Source organism: Pteropus vampyrus, unplaced genomic scaffold (assembly GCF_000151845.1).
Source record: "Pteropus vampyrus isolate Shadow unplaced genomic scaffold, Pvam_2.0 Scaffold51, whole genome shotgun sequence".
Classification (NCBI taxonomy): Eukaryota; Metazoa; Chordata; class Mammalia; order Chiroptera; family Pteropodidae; genus Pteropus; species Pteropus vampyrus.
The window spans coordinates 692,248-708,300 of record NW_011888832.1 but is presented as its reverse complement, the minus strand read 5'-3'; the positions used below and the strand labels follow the sequence as shown (position 1 = coordinate 708,300).

Sequence of the window (16,053 nt, the reverse complement as noted above, 5' to 3'; positions counted from 1 at the left end):
TCCTGGCTGGCCTGGACACTGCCCACAGGCCGCGTCTGCCCTAACATAGAGCTGGGGGCTCTGCAGCCTGCAATCTGGCAGTGTGGAAACCGATGCCCCCGACTACCTTCTATCTATCCATAAGCTGCTCCTGCACTTCCAAGAGAAGTGTGAGTATGTAAGTACATCGTCTCTGCGGCCCTCGTGTCGCTACTGAGAAAATAGATAAAATGCAAATCTAAATGTGGGACTAGCCTGTGAGGGTGGGAGCCACATCTGTGTATTCATCCCATGTAGCGATTGGCACGTGGCTGGCATTCAGGAAACATCTGTTGAATGAACGAAAGGCCAGCTGGGAGGAGCCTCTAGTTCCGAGTGCAGCTCTCCTCAGTTTCCTCCTCTAAGCTCTGGGCGGGATGCTTTCCAAAGCTCCTCTCAGTCTTCCGGATGCTGGCTCCCAGGTGCATTAGAGACATGTGGGAAGGGCAGGGGAGGAGTCCAGGCCACACCCAGCTTTCTCCAGGGGATTTCCTCTACAAGTTCTCAGAAGACATCTCTCTCCCCACCTTCTTGCCCAGATTCCTGAGGGGCCCCTGTGTGCTGTATTTCTGGATCTCTGAGCAAGTCCTCGACTCCCTGGCCAAGGCTGCCTTCCAGGAAGGCCGCGTCACACTCAGCCCGGCCAGGAACAAGTTCAAGGTGAGTGGGGTGGGCCTAACTGCTGGGGAATCCTGTCCCTGACACCCCACCCTCTCCCTGTCGTTTCCTTCTGAGAGGTGACCTCCTACCACCCCTAATCTTTCTCTGTCCCTTCTTTTAAAAAAAAGAAAATTTATTTTAATTAGTTTCAAGTATACAGTACGTTGGTTAGACATCTATATAGTTCCTAACAGGGGCCATGCAGATCTTCTCTGTATCATTCCAGTTTTAGTATATGTGCTGCCGAAGCGAGCACTTTCTGTCTCTTCTTAGACAGCAGTGGAAACCCAGGGCTTCCACACCAACCCGGAAATCTTTCAGGAGTTAACTGCCCCTCTCCCTGCCCACACACCACCCAACCTGGGTTTTCTCTCGTGCACACTCAGTCCTACTCTAGTTTCAGAAGCCCCCACACAGCCAGTCACAACGACAGCAATTGTCGTCGATGCTTTATAGTTACTGCTTCATTCAGTGCTCATGCGAGCTCTGTGAGCAATGCCCTTGATGGCCTTCACTTACACACGGGTGTTAGTAAGTGGCAGAGCTGAGTTTGAGCCCAGCTATAAGGTCCCCAAAGACTATGCTCCATGCCCCTGCCGGGTGGGCATTAGCCAGGCCATAGGGATTTGTGGGAGACTGGAACCCCACGATCAACCCCAGGTTCAGAGTCCCAGCGATAGGACATGACTGTCAATTACTTTTAATTCCAAAGCCAGTCTCGGGCGAGCTCCTTGGAGCTCGCAGCTTCTTCCTGCTCTGTCCAGCGGCAGTGCTGTCCACCATCCACTCCTCGGTGCAAGGTTCCACTAAGAACTCATGATCCTTCACCTCCAACAGCCCCTCCCCCTTTCTGAGTAAGCCTCCCTCAGCTTTCTGGTCAACTCAGTTTCTCCCCCACCTGGATGACATCCTCAGTCCTTCTCTCCCACCCTCAAATTTCCAGCTGCCCGCTCCTGTCTATCTCCCACCTCCCCCTCCACAGACAGCCTTGCCCTCTACTTCCCAGAATGCTGGATGATGCCATCAGCAGACCCCCTCCCTCAGCTTCCGGCTCCCAGTCATTCTGACTCACCTGTCCGCCTGCTCTCCGGCACCTGTTCCAACAGAGCACAGTCCTTCTTCCCTTCTGAACTGCAGCCTAGCTTTCCAGCCCTTGAATTCAGCTCTGTGAATGACTCTCTCCCTGCAAGTCTGCAGCTCAGAATCTCGGGCACGCCCTCGACCTGCTCTCCTCCCCCCTCCCCATTACTGAGTCCTGTCCATCTTATGTCCTCAATATGTCTAGAGTCTGTCCACTTTTCTCCGTCTCCATCTCCACCCTAGGCCAGCCTACCATAATCTCTTGTGGGGGCCTCTGAGCGGATCTCCCTGCATCCTGACGTCCCTTGTAATCTGTTCCTCACAGGAGTCTTAAGAAGCAAAACCAATCATTCACTCAGCTGCTTAAAACTCATCAAGGATAAGAGTCTTAGGATAATGGCGAAATTCTCTGACATGGACTCCAGGGTCCTGCATTTTCTGACCCCTATCTACCTCTTAATCTAGTTGTTTCGGACTTGGTATAATTGTTCAGTTTACGGGGTAATGTTTTTCATTTGCTCTGGAAATTTCTCAGTCACTCTCTCTCCAATTTTTGCCCCTCCTCTATTATTTTTCACTCTTAACTTCTTGAATTTTTGTTAGACACGTGTTGGGCCTTCTCATTCCATCTTAACACGTCTCTTATTTGCTCTGCCACAGTTTCTATCTCTTTTTATCCCTGCTAAATTCCGGATCACTTCTTCAAATATTTCTCTCCATTCACTCTTGCTTTCTACGGCTGTGTCTAATCTCTTTACTCATTCCCTGAGTTTTTTCCTTTCATATAATAATTTGTATTTCCAGAAAGTCTATCGAGTTCACTTTCAAATCTTAAGTGTTCTCCTCGCCCCCCGCCCACCCCATCTCCCAGTCTTATGATTTCATTACAGCTCTATTTCTTTAATCATGGAAAAATCAGTTCCTTTGTTGTTTCTTCCAGGTCGTTCTATGACGTCCAGTCTTTGGGTTGCTCATCCTCCTGTTGCTTGTGTTTGCTCGATCTCTCACGTGGTGGATGGTTTCCTGGTGTTGTTTGTGATCTGTGGTTTCTTGGAAGCTCATCTTCAGTGGAATTTCTTGTTTTTCTTTCTGTGGACGGACTCTGTGGCCTGGATCCGCTACGTTTGCTTCAAGAGTGGTTTGGCGCTTGCCCCTACCAGGAACCCAGTGGTGACATATCGCATTAGTTTGGACATGCTCTGCAGTTAACTTCGCAGCAGAGGAAGTCTGACACCGCACTGGCAGCACGAGGGTACGCTTCCGAGCCACACGTGCAGGGGCTTTGGTTTTCTATTTATACCTCCCAGCCCCAGCCAGCCCCTCCTGTGGCTTCCTTCGGCGGGTAGAGTTAAGTCTCCTTTTACTAAGGGAAGATGTCTTTTATTTTTTAGGGGAAATGTCTTAATTCCATCTCCCATGTCATTCCTCTTCCTCTGAGGGTGTTAGAACCCTCAGGCCCGTGTGGTTTGAACCCACATCCTCCTAGTCCTCCTGTCTCTGGGCCACCTACCCCACAATTTGGGCTCTCTGTTCCCTTTCTGTCTCCAGTATTTGGGGTTGTCTCTTTCTTTCATTCGAGCTCAGCTATGTATTCAATAAAACTTTGTTTTTGGTCATAATATAGCCATTGATTTAATTGTTTGATGGGGACAGGAGGCCTCTTTGAGGCCAGCCCCACAGTCTGCAAAATCAGAGATCCTGCCGACCTGCCCAGGCCACCTCAGGACACATTGCCCACCCCCTGGCTGCCTGCCCATTCCCTGCATTGGCCATGCCCCCTCCACAGGGCCTTTGCACATGCCCAGAGAGCTTTCTGTCTCTTTTCCGCCATCTGATTTCTCCTCATTCTCAGGGGAAGCTTCCCCCACCCCCCACTAGGTTAGATCCCCTCTCCGGGGCTCCCAGACCACAGCCTGGTGGTGCACCTCTCCTTTAAAATACTCATCGGGTACCATTTTACATTGAGTCCTGGGATTATCTGATGAACGCTGAGCTTCCTGAAGGCAGAGACCATGTCTGTTTGGCTCTCCACTGTATCCCGCCTCCTCACCTAGGGCCGAAGCCTAGTTAGGATTCCATGAATATTATTTAAAAAAAAAAAAAAAAAGCAGCAGCATCTTTTGGAGGGTTACCATGAGGCAGGATCTGTTCTAAGTTCTTTATGTGGATTAGCTCATTTAATCCTCACAGCAACCCTGCGAAGTAGGTGCTATCATCACCCCGTTGTGCAGATGAAGAAGATGAGGCACAGGAAGCTGAGTAAAGGCATCCTCACCCCCGCCGGGGGGGGGGGCAGGGCAAGGGGTTGCTTCACTATCACACGAAACAGAAAACCAAGGCCCAGGAAGCGCAAGAGTCATGCCCAGGTCACTGGCAAATCAGTCACGGGGTGGGGCCTACGGTGCAAGCCTCAGAGCCCAGCTTGGGCCCCAGCCACTGCCCCAAGCTGCTTCCTCTTTTTCTCAGCCCTGGGACCCCCAAGTCAACTTCATCCCTCCCATCTCCAGGGGCAGTGGCTACAGCTGTTCTGAGGGGGTCCCTGTCCTGGCCATGGGACCCCCTCCACATCTCCCACAGCTTTCCGTGGTGTCCCCACTAACCAGGCCCAAGTAACAGCCCGAGATCTCCTGTCAGAACGAGGCTGTCATGAGCAGTTCTTCCGTGATGAAATAATTCCTCTTCCCGTACCCAGGCAGGCAACTTTTTGTGGCCCATACTCTTGATGGGGTGAGGTGGGTGTGGAGGGAGACAAGGAGTGGGGGACCCAGCCCACACATGGGCCTCCCAAACCTCCAAATTCTTCCCACCTCCTCTGCTGTGCTTGGTTGTTCCTAGAACATGGCTTTCCTCCTGATGATCAAAATCATATGATACAGATTACCATCTGGGGGTACACATGGGGGTTTTCATAGTTATAGTAACATTTCATTTCTTCAGCTGGGCGATGGGATGGGACAGCCCCCTGTCTATACTGATAGGACCACGTGACTTGCAAGATCCAGAATCTTGTGGATTTTATAAAGGTAGGACAGTGTGTGTGTACACTCGGGATACTGCAGGACACCCTGACAGGACCTGGGGTGGCACCCCACGATCAAACACAGGGCTATTTCTCCACATACGAATATTCACATGAAGTGAGATAAAATACTATAAACAGCCTCCCATCCAAATGGCCAGGTTTGCCAACAGACAGGGGAAGAATCTGCAGTTTTCAGAAGTTATTTGATTTAGTCATGGTAGATAAAGAATTGATCATCAGTCTTATGCCTAATGTCCCTTTTCATATCTTTGTTACTCCTTAATACATGAAAACTAAAGACAAAAATCATGCAGACACTTGATGGCAAATACAGAAAAGCATAAAGAAAAAACCGCAGTCATTCATAACCATGATTCATTCAGCTAAGGGAGAAAGGTTGGTACACTTCCGTCGATCAAACTCCAAATTTTGTCTGAATGTCACCAGTTTTTCCACTGATATCCTTTTTCTGTCCCAGGATCCAATCCAGGCTAACACGTTGCATTTAGCCTTTTAAAAACCTTATAAAATTTTGGATTTTTATTTGGACTGCTTTTTTCTTATTTAGGGATCCAGAAAGTTCAGAGGACTCTAACCAACACCCACGAACCCCCATCCTCGAATGTTCTATTTCATTTCCCCGGACTTTTCCAGGAGTCCCCTGTTCTATCTGGCTCCTGAGGACTTCCCTTCTCGCTTTGAGTCTGGCTGCAGACGTAAACAGTTTTTAGGAGTCTGTTAACCAAGACTTCTGGGTGTTGCAGCGCTTCTAGAAGGCAGTTTTAACTGGCTCTCGAGGGGCAGGGAGAGGGTCATGGGAGAGTGTCTTAGACTTTGAAAGGACCTGAGCGGGAGAATCTCAATGCTGCTGAGAGGAAGGGTTGTTTCGGGGTGAGAGAGTTGCAGATCAGGCCAGGAAAATGGGTCAAGATCATGTCTTCGTGCCTTAAAGGCCAGAAGGAGGCAGTAGAAGCTACGGAAGGCTTTGGGGTTGAGGGAGGAAGAAGATGATATGGTTGGCACTAGTTTGGGGATGGTTGGATTGCAGAGGCTGGACCCACCCTTGCACTGTACAGAGGGAGCTTCAGTGGCTGAGAACCAGAAGGACATTTGTTCAAGGTCATATGTCATGTTCATACCAGAGTCAATAGTTTCTGCACCCCCAGCACTTTGTATGTATGTATGTATGTATGTATGTATGTATGTATTTTCGACAATATCTGCTGACTTCTTACTCTGAACCAGGCCTTTGTGGTTCCTGACTTCATGAAGCTTATAGTCTAATGGTCAGAGATAGACGATAACCGACTAGCCAAACAAAAGACTATATGACCACTAATTGTGCCTGGAGTTATGAAGAAAAAATGCGACATCAGAGAAGGTACTTATACAATTCATAACGCAAAATCGAGAAGCCTTTGGAAATTATCTAGTGCTGTGAGTCTCATACTGCAGCACGTGCCAGCACTACACACACGGGTTGTTAAAACTCAGATTCCTGGGCCCACCCAGGACTTTCTGGTTTGGTAGGCCTGGGTGAGGCCTGAGAATGTGCACATCTAACAAGTTACCTTCTGTGTGGTGCCAATGCCCCTGGCTTGAGGGTCCACACGTGGAGCAGCACCAATGTAGTGCATTTAGTCTTTAGAATGTAAAAACGCCGATAAATCCCACTGCCACAGGTGCAGCTCTGCCTTGCTTTGATGATGGCTTCGTTTCAGACATGGAGCTATGTGGGAAAGTCCTGGTGTGGTGCTCGCTCTGACTCACCAGGAAGAAGTCGCTGAGAAGTGGAGAAAGGAGAATCTGGAGGAGAAAGTGCCCATGTGACCCCACGGCTGCAGGCGCCAGGGAGATTCCCTGGTTTTCAGAGGATCAATAGCTGGCCCCGACCCCAGGATTCCCTGGGGCTCACTGCTCCCCTGCCGCTCCCATTGCTCTGCGGCGAGGGGGGCGCCCCGTCTCACAGTGAATCTGATTTCTCTCCTTAGGGCATCATCATCATGAGCATCAGCCTCCTATTTAGGAATGAAGCCTCTAAATTAATTAATTAAGTAAGTAAGGAAGGAAAAAAAGAAAGAAGCCTCCTGGATCCCCAGCGTATGCTGCAGAAAGGGTTGAGTGGTTGACTCAGCAAATCTCTCCCTGGTCCGTCTGGTGTCAGACGTAGGACATTGGCAGGGAAATATGGCTCCTTCCGTCCAGGACTTATGACCCGACTGCTGGGGACATATGACCCTACCTAGGAGAAAGACACACCATGAAGAACGGAGGGAGGGGACAGCAGGAGGAAGGAGCCGCCCGAGCCAAGGCCTGGTGGCTGGAATGGCAGAGCTCAAGACAGTGCTCCGAAGGGCCTTCTTCCGGAGGGGCTAAAAGATTAGACAGAAGCACTTAAAAAGCGTTCTCGAGTCTTTTCTAGGGGATGGGCACACAATAGAGGGTCAAATTCTCATCTCTTTTTGATTTCAGGTTTCAAATGACTGATTCCAGTTTGACTGAGGTAGGTGACCTTGAGTGGAGCGGGAGAAATAAGCCCTGTATCACCTCACGTCTCAAAGAAACAGACAGAGGGCCCTGAAGGCAATCGGGCGACAGGACCAAGGGAAATAGAGCGAAGGATCCCTCCCGTACCTTCTGTGACCCTTCTGCCCGGGGGTCATGCTGGTACAGGCGGAGGGGGAGCTGGTGGTGGCAGGAGAGTACCTGCCACCTGGCCACTCCGTGGACCCTGGTTTCCCCTCCGTGGAGCGGGCTGTCAGCCATAGCCGTCCCCAGGGCCCAGGAGTGACCACTCCGGAGAGGCATCACGGCGGCGGGGTGCGGGGCGGGGGTAGAAATGTACTTTTTCATGGGCATATGGATGAATGCCCTCCCAGATTATGAAGCTGTCTGCCCAGTGGGTGACTTCTGTGTCCCCAGGGAATACTCACAGGGGGCCTCTGATCTGTGAGCAGCTCTGAGTCCGTCCAGAACTTCCTGCATTTGATGATGAACACGGTGGGCACCCCCAAAGGACATGTCTCGTAAGCGCGGGCTGGAGGAGGATTGGGGGACATGAGCCTGATGAGGCGGCTCTCGTTCACCTCCTCGGCCCTTCCCAGGCAGAGCCCCAAGTGCCTCTGACTCTCCAGTCACCAAAACTTAGCGGTTCTAGGTCCCCTCTCCTCAGAGTACCTCTCCTTGCTGGTGGCAATGCACGTCGATGACCTGGCCAGAACAGGGAGTTGTTCCTGGTTCACAGGGAGAATATTTTCTCTACCACCCATGGAATGGCTCACCCACCTTAAGGGCGCAGGTCTCCTGATGGCAATCTGACATGGCAAAAAGAGCCCTGGGCTGGGAGGCTGTGGCCTGGTTCGTGCCCAGCCCCGAGCCTCAGTTTCTCTTCCTGTAAAATGAGGGTGTTGGACTTGATGATCTCCAAATTCCCTTTGTCCTTGACATTGTAGGGTAATTGGTCCATATAGTGACTCTAGTGGTCACTCAGACAGCATTACTAGGATGCGCAGGTGATGCTCTAGAGAAGGTCCTGTTGAGCGCTTCCTGCTCCCTTCCCCACGGGACGCGCCAAGCCGTCCTTGCCTTCTTTTCGAATATCTGCTTGTCTGGGTGGCTTTGGAAGAAAAGAAAGCCGTGGGAGCTAGAATTAGCCTGGGTGGGTTTCTTAGCTTCCACCCTGGTCAGCAGAGAGCATCTCTCAGACCCTCTTTCTCCCCTCCCCCACAGCACGGAGTCCTTTGACCCCCTTCCCCCCACCTGCCATCAAAGGTCCCATGTTCTCTCTGAATAGCTTCTTGCATGAGTTGTCACTCATTCTCTGTTCCATGTGGTTCCCATGCTGGGAAGGAAGTGTGGGGACACCGTAGGCGGCTTTAGATCCCGAGGACAGCAGGGAACATAAGGGCCCCCCACAGAGGTCTAGTTTCTGGTGGACGAGGAGAATAGAGCCTCTAAAAAGCAAATCAAACTTTCACAAGGAAGAGAAACTTATTGTGAGCATGTCTCCGTCCAGACCACTCGTTAGGCTCAAAGCATGTCTTCTTCCACACTCATGCTGTAATGCAAAAGGTTTTTTCCTACCATCTCAGTCCTGGGAGGTACCAGGCTTCAGGAAGGGTGTGTGAAGACAATCCCTCCCTGTCACCTTGTCCAGATGGCACGAAGGAAAGCATAGGAAGACACCGCCATGCGCAAAGTCCCCGGGGTAGAAGGAATTGTGAGAGATTCAAGAAACTTAAAGGAGCCAGCACAGCACAGACAGCAGAGAAGAGAGAGGCAGAGACATCAGGTCAGGGGCCACATCGTGAGGGTGCCAAAAAGGCCTGGACTTTATTTTGACAGCCAGAAAAGTTGGCCAGGAGGCCAGGGCTGGCACGGAGCCTGGCAGAAGGCTGCGCCTTCCCGTTTGGGAAGATTTGAGGAAGGGCACCATCTTCTGAGCCAGATTCCTTCCAATCCTTCCTCTGTCCCCTCCAAGTGCTCCCTTAGGCTTGTTTCTCTCCCTCTCTTGGAGCACAAAGCAAGAGTAAGACTCACAGAGCTGATGAGGAGTACCGACGGCCACAGAGCTGATGAGGAGTACCGACGGCGGCTGGCAGGCAGAGCCTCTGGCAGAGTCAGGTGGTTTCAGAGCCCTGAGTCAAGGCCACTTTGGGAATTCCAGGCCTTGGGGTATTAGCCTTCAGGGTCGTGGTGCTAGTCAGGAGCCTCACTCTACACAAGGGCCCTCCCTCAAGAGAGGTGGGTATCCTGACAGTATCAGGGTAAACTGTAGCCCCAAGCAGCTCCTTCCCCAGACAGAAACTTCCACCATCACAAGGGGCAGTCACAGAGGTTGCTTCCAGTCTTGCCCCTTGTGGACCCCAGCCCAGCCGGGACTCCAGAAGGCCCCCAGGTCTCATTTCTGCTCCAGAAGAATACAGTGCCTCAGCTCCCTGCACCATCCTGGGAGAACATCTCAACCAGGACTATACTGGTGGGTGGTCTTACGAGGCACTGCACTTGGCAGAAGGTGCTGTGGGGTCCTAGAGCTCTCCAGAACAGCACCAACCTGCCGGACCCCTCTCCTGCTTCCTGTCTCCACAGTCTAAGCCCAGAAGCTCTGACCTAAGCTCACCTCAAAAGGCCAGAAAATCCTCTCAGCTTGGGTGGGGATCCAGAACCCATGACCTAGACCTTGGAAATTGATTTTCACAGAGGACTGGTTGCTTCCTCAAAGGAGTAAACAAGGGCTGCCCAAGGCCAAGGGCCTGTGGAAAAACATCCTGCCACCTGGGCCGCTGACCTAGGACTAGACAGAGACTAGTGTTCGGACGAGCCTCGGGCAGATGGGAAATGTAGGGTCCAAATCCTGGCTCCCCCCTCCACCAATTACTAGTTCTGCTATCCTCTCTGTCTCTGTTTCCTCGTGTGTTAAATGGGATGATAATAATCCCTTCCACATAGGGTTCTGGTAAGGACTAGGTCAACCTGGAGGGAGTATAACATGGTGCGCAAGAGCAGGGGCTCTGGAGCTGACCGCGTGGGCCCAGGTCTCAGCTCCTCCACTGCCAGCTGTGTGATCTTGGGCATGCTACTTACTCTCTCTGCCTCCATTTCTTTGCCTGTAAAAATGGAGATAACACAGCTGCCATGGAGATTAAAGGAGCAAGCACAATTACCTGGAACAGTGTCTGACATCCTAAGAGCTCCGTGAATGCCAGCTCTTGGCACACACAGGTGCCCAGTAAACGTGGGCTCCATTCTCTGGTTCTCCCTGACTTGCACATCACACATTTCCTACCCCAAAGTCCAAACACTCAAGATTCTCCCTGATCTCCCACCTATAAAAAATCTTATTAGCTTGTTCATACTCAAGTGTAAATGACTGACGGCAATTTAATTTACACAGAGAAGCTTGCACACTTTCAGCAAAAGGAACAGTGTGCTGATGGTGGACTCTCAGACCACAAGCCAGGCAGGGGGACAGGGAGAGTTTGGCAAGTAGCTCTGCCAGGGTCCTTCAGTGATAACCTCTCGACAGGCCTGTACCTCTGGGATGGAAAGATCCAGCTCTGCTTCTGATTGCTGTGTGGCTGTCATCACTTCACTTGACCTATCTGAAGCTCAGCTTCTTCATCTGCCTAAGGGGATAATAACTTTTCTTCTGCCCTCCTTAAGGGGCCGACCAAAATCAAAGGCATCTGAAAATGGTCTGTATTTGTCTCCCTGGATTGTGGTTATTTGTCCATAGATCTGTCTGCTCTCCCCAGCCTGGACAGGGAGCAGAGCGGGGCCTTTCCTGGGACCTCATGTAGGGCCGATCACATATAAGTGTTCAGTGAACATAAGCTGAACTGAAGTGCACGTCCTGATCTTGGGACATAATCCCGTGTACACGTTCTCAGCCCACAGTCACATTCTCACCCATTCCCCACCATGTCCCCAGTGGCCTGGGGAAGATGAGAATACCCCATTTAGCAGATGAAGCAACTGAGGCCTGGGGAGGTCAGGGCACTTGTCTGAGGTCACACAGCAAAGAATGGTCGAGCTAGGAATGGCACACGGACACGCGGCTGCAAAATCTATGCCCTTCCCACTCTGTGCTATGGTGTGCTTTCTGGATGTCTGCATTGGTCCTAGAAGGGAGGCAGTTTGCATCTCACAAGGATGTGAGACTTGCAGAAGGGGATAAAAATATAAGGACAACTCATGAGCTTCAGGCACAGTCCGCATCAGCCCCAGTTTTAGGTCACCAAACTCTCACGACCTCTCTACGGGGAGGTATTATTATCATCTCAACACTGAGGCTCAGAGAGGTAAAGGTATTTGGCCGTACTTTGGTGAGCAGGACTTGAACCCGGGGCTGTCTGATGCTGATGGTTGTGCTCAAGGCAACTACCTTGTAATGCCCTCACACTCACACTCACACTCACACTCACACACTCACACACACCCGGCCTGGGAGGCAGGGGGACAGCAGTGCTCTGGATGTGAAAGCTGCTTCACTTCAGGATATCAGGGGGCGGTGGGTGGGAGATCTTCGTAGCAGGCAGTCTTGTCCACAGGATGCATATGTCCTCTGCAGGAGGGGAGTTTCCTGTCCTAGGATGGGTGCAAAAAGCCACAGAGGTTGTGCTCTAGCTCGGAAAGGGTATTTGGACTAGTGGCTATTCGGAACTGCCGCTGACACCCTCCTGGGGGAGCCATCTCGCCTTCCTTCTTTCTCCTTCAGTCCCCTTTGATCCATCTCATCTCTGCCTGTGGGCCTTGTGTGACAGGCAAGTTTAGTCACTTTTCTCCTCTCTGAGCCTCAGTTTACTCCTATGCGAAATGCGGTAATACTTGTATCTGCGTTTTAGGGTTACTTTGAGGATTAGATGAGATGAATTCGTAGAGAGCGGTGAGCACCAGTCAAAAGCAGGCCGAGAGCTCTCAGTTCCTCAGGCCGATTTTTGCTGTTATCCGCCCCCCGCCCCGCCCCACCCCGCCCCACCCCGTCCTGGAAAGCAGGGCGCACGGAGACGGACTCCTGGGTTCTCGGTCTCCTCGTGCATAGCGAGCATCTCCCCTTTCCCATTCTGTCCCATCCCTCCCTAGTCTCCAAGTTTGCAGGGACAGGTGAACTCAGCCCAGGGTCCTCCTGCAGCGCCCAGACCCCCTCCCGTATGTGCGCCCCAGGTGAGCCAACCCCTTAACCTCTCTGCCTCAGTTTGGCTTCCACGAAAGAGGCCAGCCCCGCACTCCCCACCCACAGCCCCCTGCGTCCCTTGGGGCTGTCTCTGGGTCCTGTCGGCGAAAGTTGCCGAGCCTCGGAAGGTGCGCGGGCGCGAGCCCCGGGGGAGCGGGTGTGCTGGCTCCAGCCCGCGCCCGCGCCCGCGCCGCTCCCTCGCGGGTATCGGCACCTCGAATCCACGTGATTTCCCAGCAGCTGCCGCCGGATCTCGGTGCTAGTCCGGCAACTCTCCGCGCCTACTTTCAGTTTCGTGCGGAGGGCAGAGGAGCGAGGAGCGAGGAGCGCTGTGGGTGAGTGTCGTGGGGCTGAGCGGCCGGGGACGGGCGTCCCAGGAGCTGGAAGGTTCGGGGCGCGAATGCCGAACAGAGTGGGGCAGAAGGGGATGCTGGGGGCTCCGGTGTGGGAGGCACCGAAGACCGCCTGGTGGGTGACCAGGTGGATGACTGGGTGCACGGAATAGACGGACCGGTGACTCGATGGGCAGATGAGCCTCCAGTGGCCGGGCAGCGCGCCACCTGCTACCGCGTGGAGTTTGCAGGATGAGTTGTGTTGTGAGCCGCAGAGGAAGGTAGCTGGGGTCGCCCGGGTTGGGGGACCCGAGCCACGGGCTGGGTTTCTTTCATTCCTCCCTACTCTCGAAAGCTCCTGTCACCTCCTGGAGCTTCAACTTTTAGTTGCTTTTCGAAGAATTACAAAAGTCACGCTGCTCTTATGCACGATGCAGACTTTTTAGCCTAAAAAAAAAGAAAAAAGAAAAAAAAAAAAGCTTTTCATTATGGACGATTCCAAACGTATACAAAAGTAGAAGGGATAGAATTAGGTGGAGCTGTATGGACTTGCTGATTTTGATACAGTGAAGCCCCGTGTAACACCACTACGCTTCAGCGGTCAGCAATTCAGCGCCGGCCCGTTTCCTCTCGACCACCTCTCATTTTGAAACAAATGGCAGACATCGCAGCATCTCAAGTAGATATTTCAGATGTGCTGAAAGATAAGGAGTCTTTTTAAAACCATAATCACAATACTATCAGCACACTGTACACGTTTTAACAATAATTCCTTAATATCAAACTACACACTATGCTAATGAACATCTTAACCTCATAATAGGTGAATACGTGGGTGTTATTATTTGCTTTTTGCATTTCCATGTCTCTGTCTCTCTGTCTCTGTCTCTCTCCGTTGCTGGGTCTCTGTCTCTGTCTGTCTGTCTGTCTGTTTCTGCCTGTCTGTCTCTCTTTCTCTCTTAGCCAGGACTTGGAGTTTGCTGGGTAGTCATTTGGAGAGGTACAGGAAAGGCTCCTCACTTTCAGCACCACTTGCATCCATTTTATAAGTTGGGGTTCTTACGTTTCCTCTTTGAAAAGTTGGGGGTTTGGTAGATTTAAAACGTAGTTTGAAAACCAGCACTTTTCAGACTCGCAGACCTCTGGGTGGCGGGGGTGGGGCGTACCCTGCACCAACATGTGGAGCCTCATCCCTCCAAATTGCTTTTCCTTGTCTCTAAAAAGCAATAAGCCCAGAAAAGCACTAGGCCAGGTCTCCCGCTGGAGAACAGAGAGGGAGGTAAAGCTGATGTCTTCAAGGTACATCCAGCATGCTTTGCTTAAACCTTACTGAACCATAGCGCTGATTGGCCTTTGGTTATGCCCACCTGCCTTGTCTCTAAACACAGCCTCAGCTTGACAGGTGCCTGACACGGAAGGTAGACAGACTCGGGCTCTCAGCGCCTCGTATTTGCTGGATGAGCACGGACTAACAACAGGCATACCTCAGATATTGCAGGTTCCATTCCAGACCTCTGCAATAAAGCAAATACCACAATAATGAGAAGTTTTTGCTCTCCCGGAACATAGAAAAATTATGTTTTGCTATTCTTTAGTCTATGAAGTATGCAGTAACGTTATGTCTAAAAACTATACTTGCCTTAATTAAAAAATACTTTATTACTAAAAACTGCTAAGCTTCATCTGAGCCCTCAGCGAGTCGTAATCTTTTTGCTGGCCTTGTCTTAATATTGATGAAAATGCAGTGTCTGCAGAGCACAATAAAACAGTACGCAATAAAATGAAGTATGCCTGTATTTCATCTCTCAGAACCTCAGTTTCTCATCTGTAAAATGGGGATGATAATATGTCTTTCGAAGCTTGTTTCATGGGTTGGGTGAGATGAGGTGTGAGATACGCCCAGTGCATGGTCAACCTCAAGTACCCTGCAGGCATGGGGAGTGATGGATCTTTGATGAAAGCAGACAAGTGAAAGGGACAGTTCTCTGAAAGTTTCACAATACGCTGAGCCTTGCTCCTTGGCCAGATACAGAGGTGACTGGGTGTGTGCAGGGCCAGGTCAGGCTCCCTACACCCCAACACGAATCCCTCCTTCCCCTCTGAGAAAAATTCAGCAAAACGCCTTAGTATGTCTTTTCCTATCCGTCATGGATTGAACTGTGTCCCTGAGGAAGATAGGTTGAAGTCCCAATCCCTAGTACCTCAGAATGTGGCCTAATTCGCATATGGGGTCAGAGTAGATGTGATTTATTAAGATGAGGTCATGCTAGACTAGGTAGACCCTTCATTGAGTATGGCTGGTGTCCTTTTAAGAGAGGAGATGGGTGTAGGAAGATAAAGATTCACAGGAAGCATGTCATGCGACAACAGGCAGAGATTGGAATGATATGTCTACAAGTCAAGAACTCCAAGAATTAGCCACAACCACTAGAGGCCCGAAGAGGCAAGGGAGGGTCCTCCCTAGAGATTTTAGAAGGACTAGGGCTCTGCTGACACCTTGATTTCAGACTTCTGGACTCCAGAACTGCGAGAGAATAAATTCTTGACATTTTAATCCACCCAATTTGTAGTCCTTTCTCAGAGCTGTAGCAAAGCCGGTACACTAATTCATCATCCCAGAATCTCTCCTCTGCCTTTCACACAGAGCCATCCAAAGGATTAAGCAAATTAATCCAAATGCAAATACTTTGTAAAAACTTTTAGTAGATATACTGAGGATGTAAACTACTGGTTTTCTTTATGGGATTTATTCTTTGAGTGTTGGCTGGTAGCCCAAAGTTTACCTTGACTGAAACTCGGTCTGCAAGGAAAACACCTAGATGATTTGAGAGGTAAAAAAAAAGAATCTGAAAAATTGATTCGCCTGGCTATTGGTGCCTCTTTGGCCTCTCAGATTACCCTGGAGAACATGTCTCTACTAGGTAGAAGTGGCGAGGCAGGCAAGCACCTGGTTATACGTGGGATGTGTTAACCATAAAATAAGCATGATTATGTAATCTACGTGCTGTCTGGGGTTTCCTGGGTCCTTGAGAGCTGGGTAAAGTTGACTTGAACCCCCTTCTCATGAATGATAATATACTGTATATAATTTTTTTAAATCTTTTTTTATTTACTTAATGTAATTTCGAAAGCTTTTCACTTCAAAACAACAACAACAAAAATCTGCCTTTTTTCCTTCTTAATGGCTGCATAATATTTCACTGTATGGTTGTTCTAGGGTTGATTTAATTATTGTTGGGTATTTAGGTTGTTTCCTGTTTCTCACTATT

At 50.6% G+C, this 16,053-nt stretch overlaps 1 non-coding gene across 1 annotated transcript; it reads right to left on the bottom strand.

Annotated features, from left to right (window-relative positions):
* Positions 1–828: 828 nt before the first annotated feature.
* Positions 829–934, bottom strand: LOC111739635. The gene has a single exon (XR_002780323.1). It is a non-coding gene; the product is annotated as a U6 spliceosomal RNA (small nuclear RNA).
* Between the last annotated feature and the right edge of the window lie 15,119 nt (positions 935–16,053).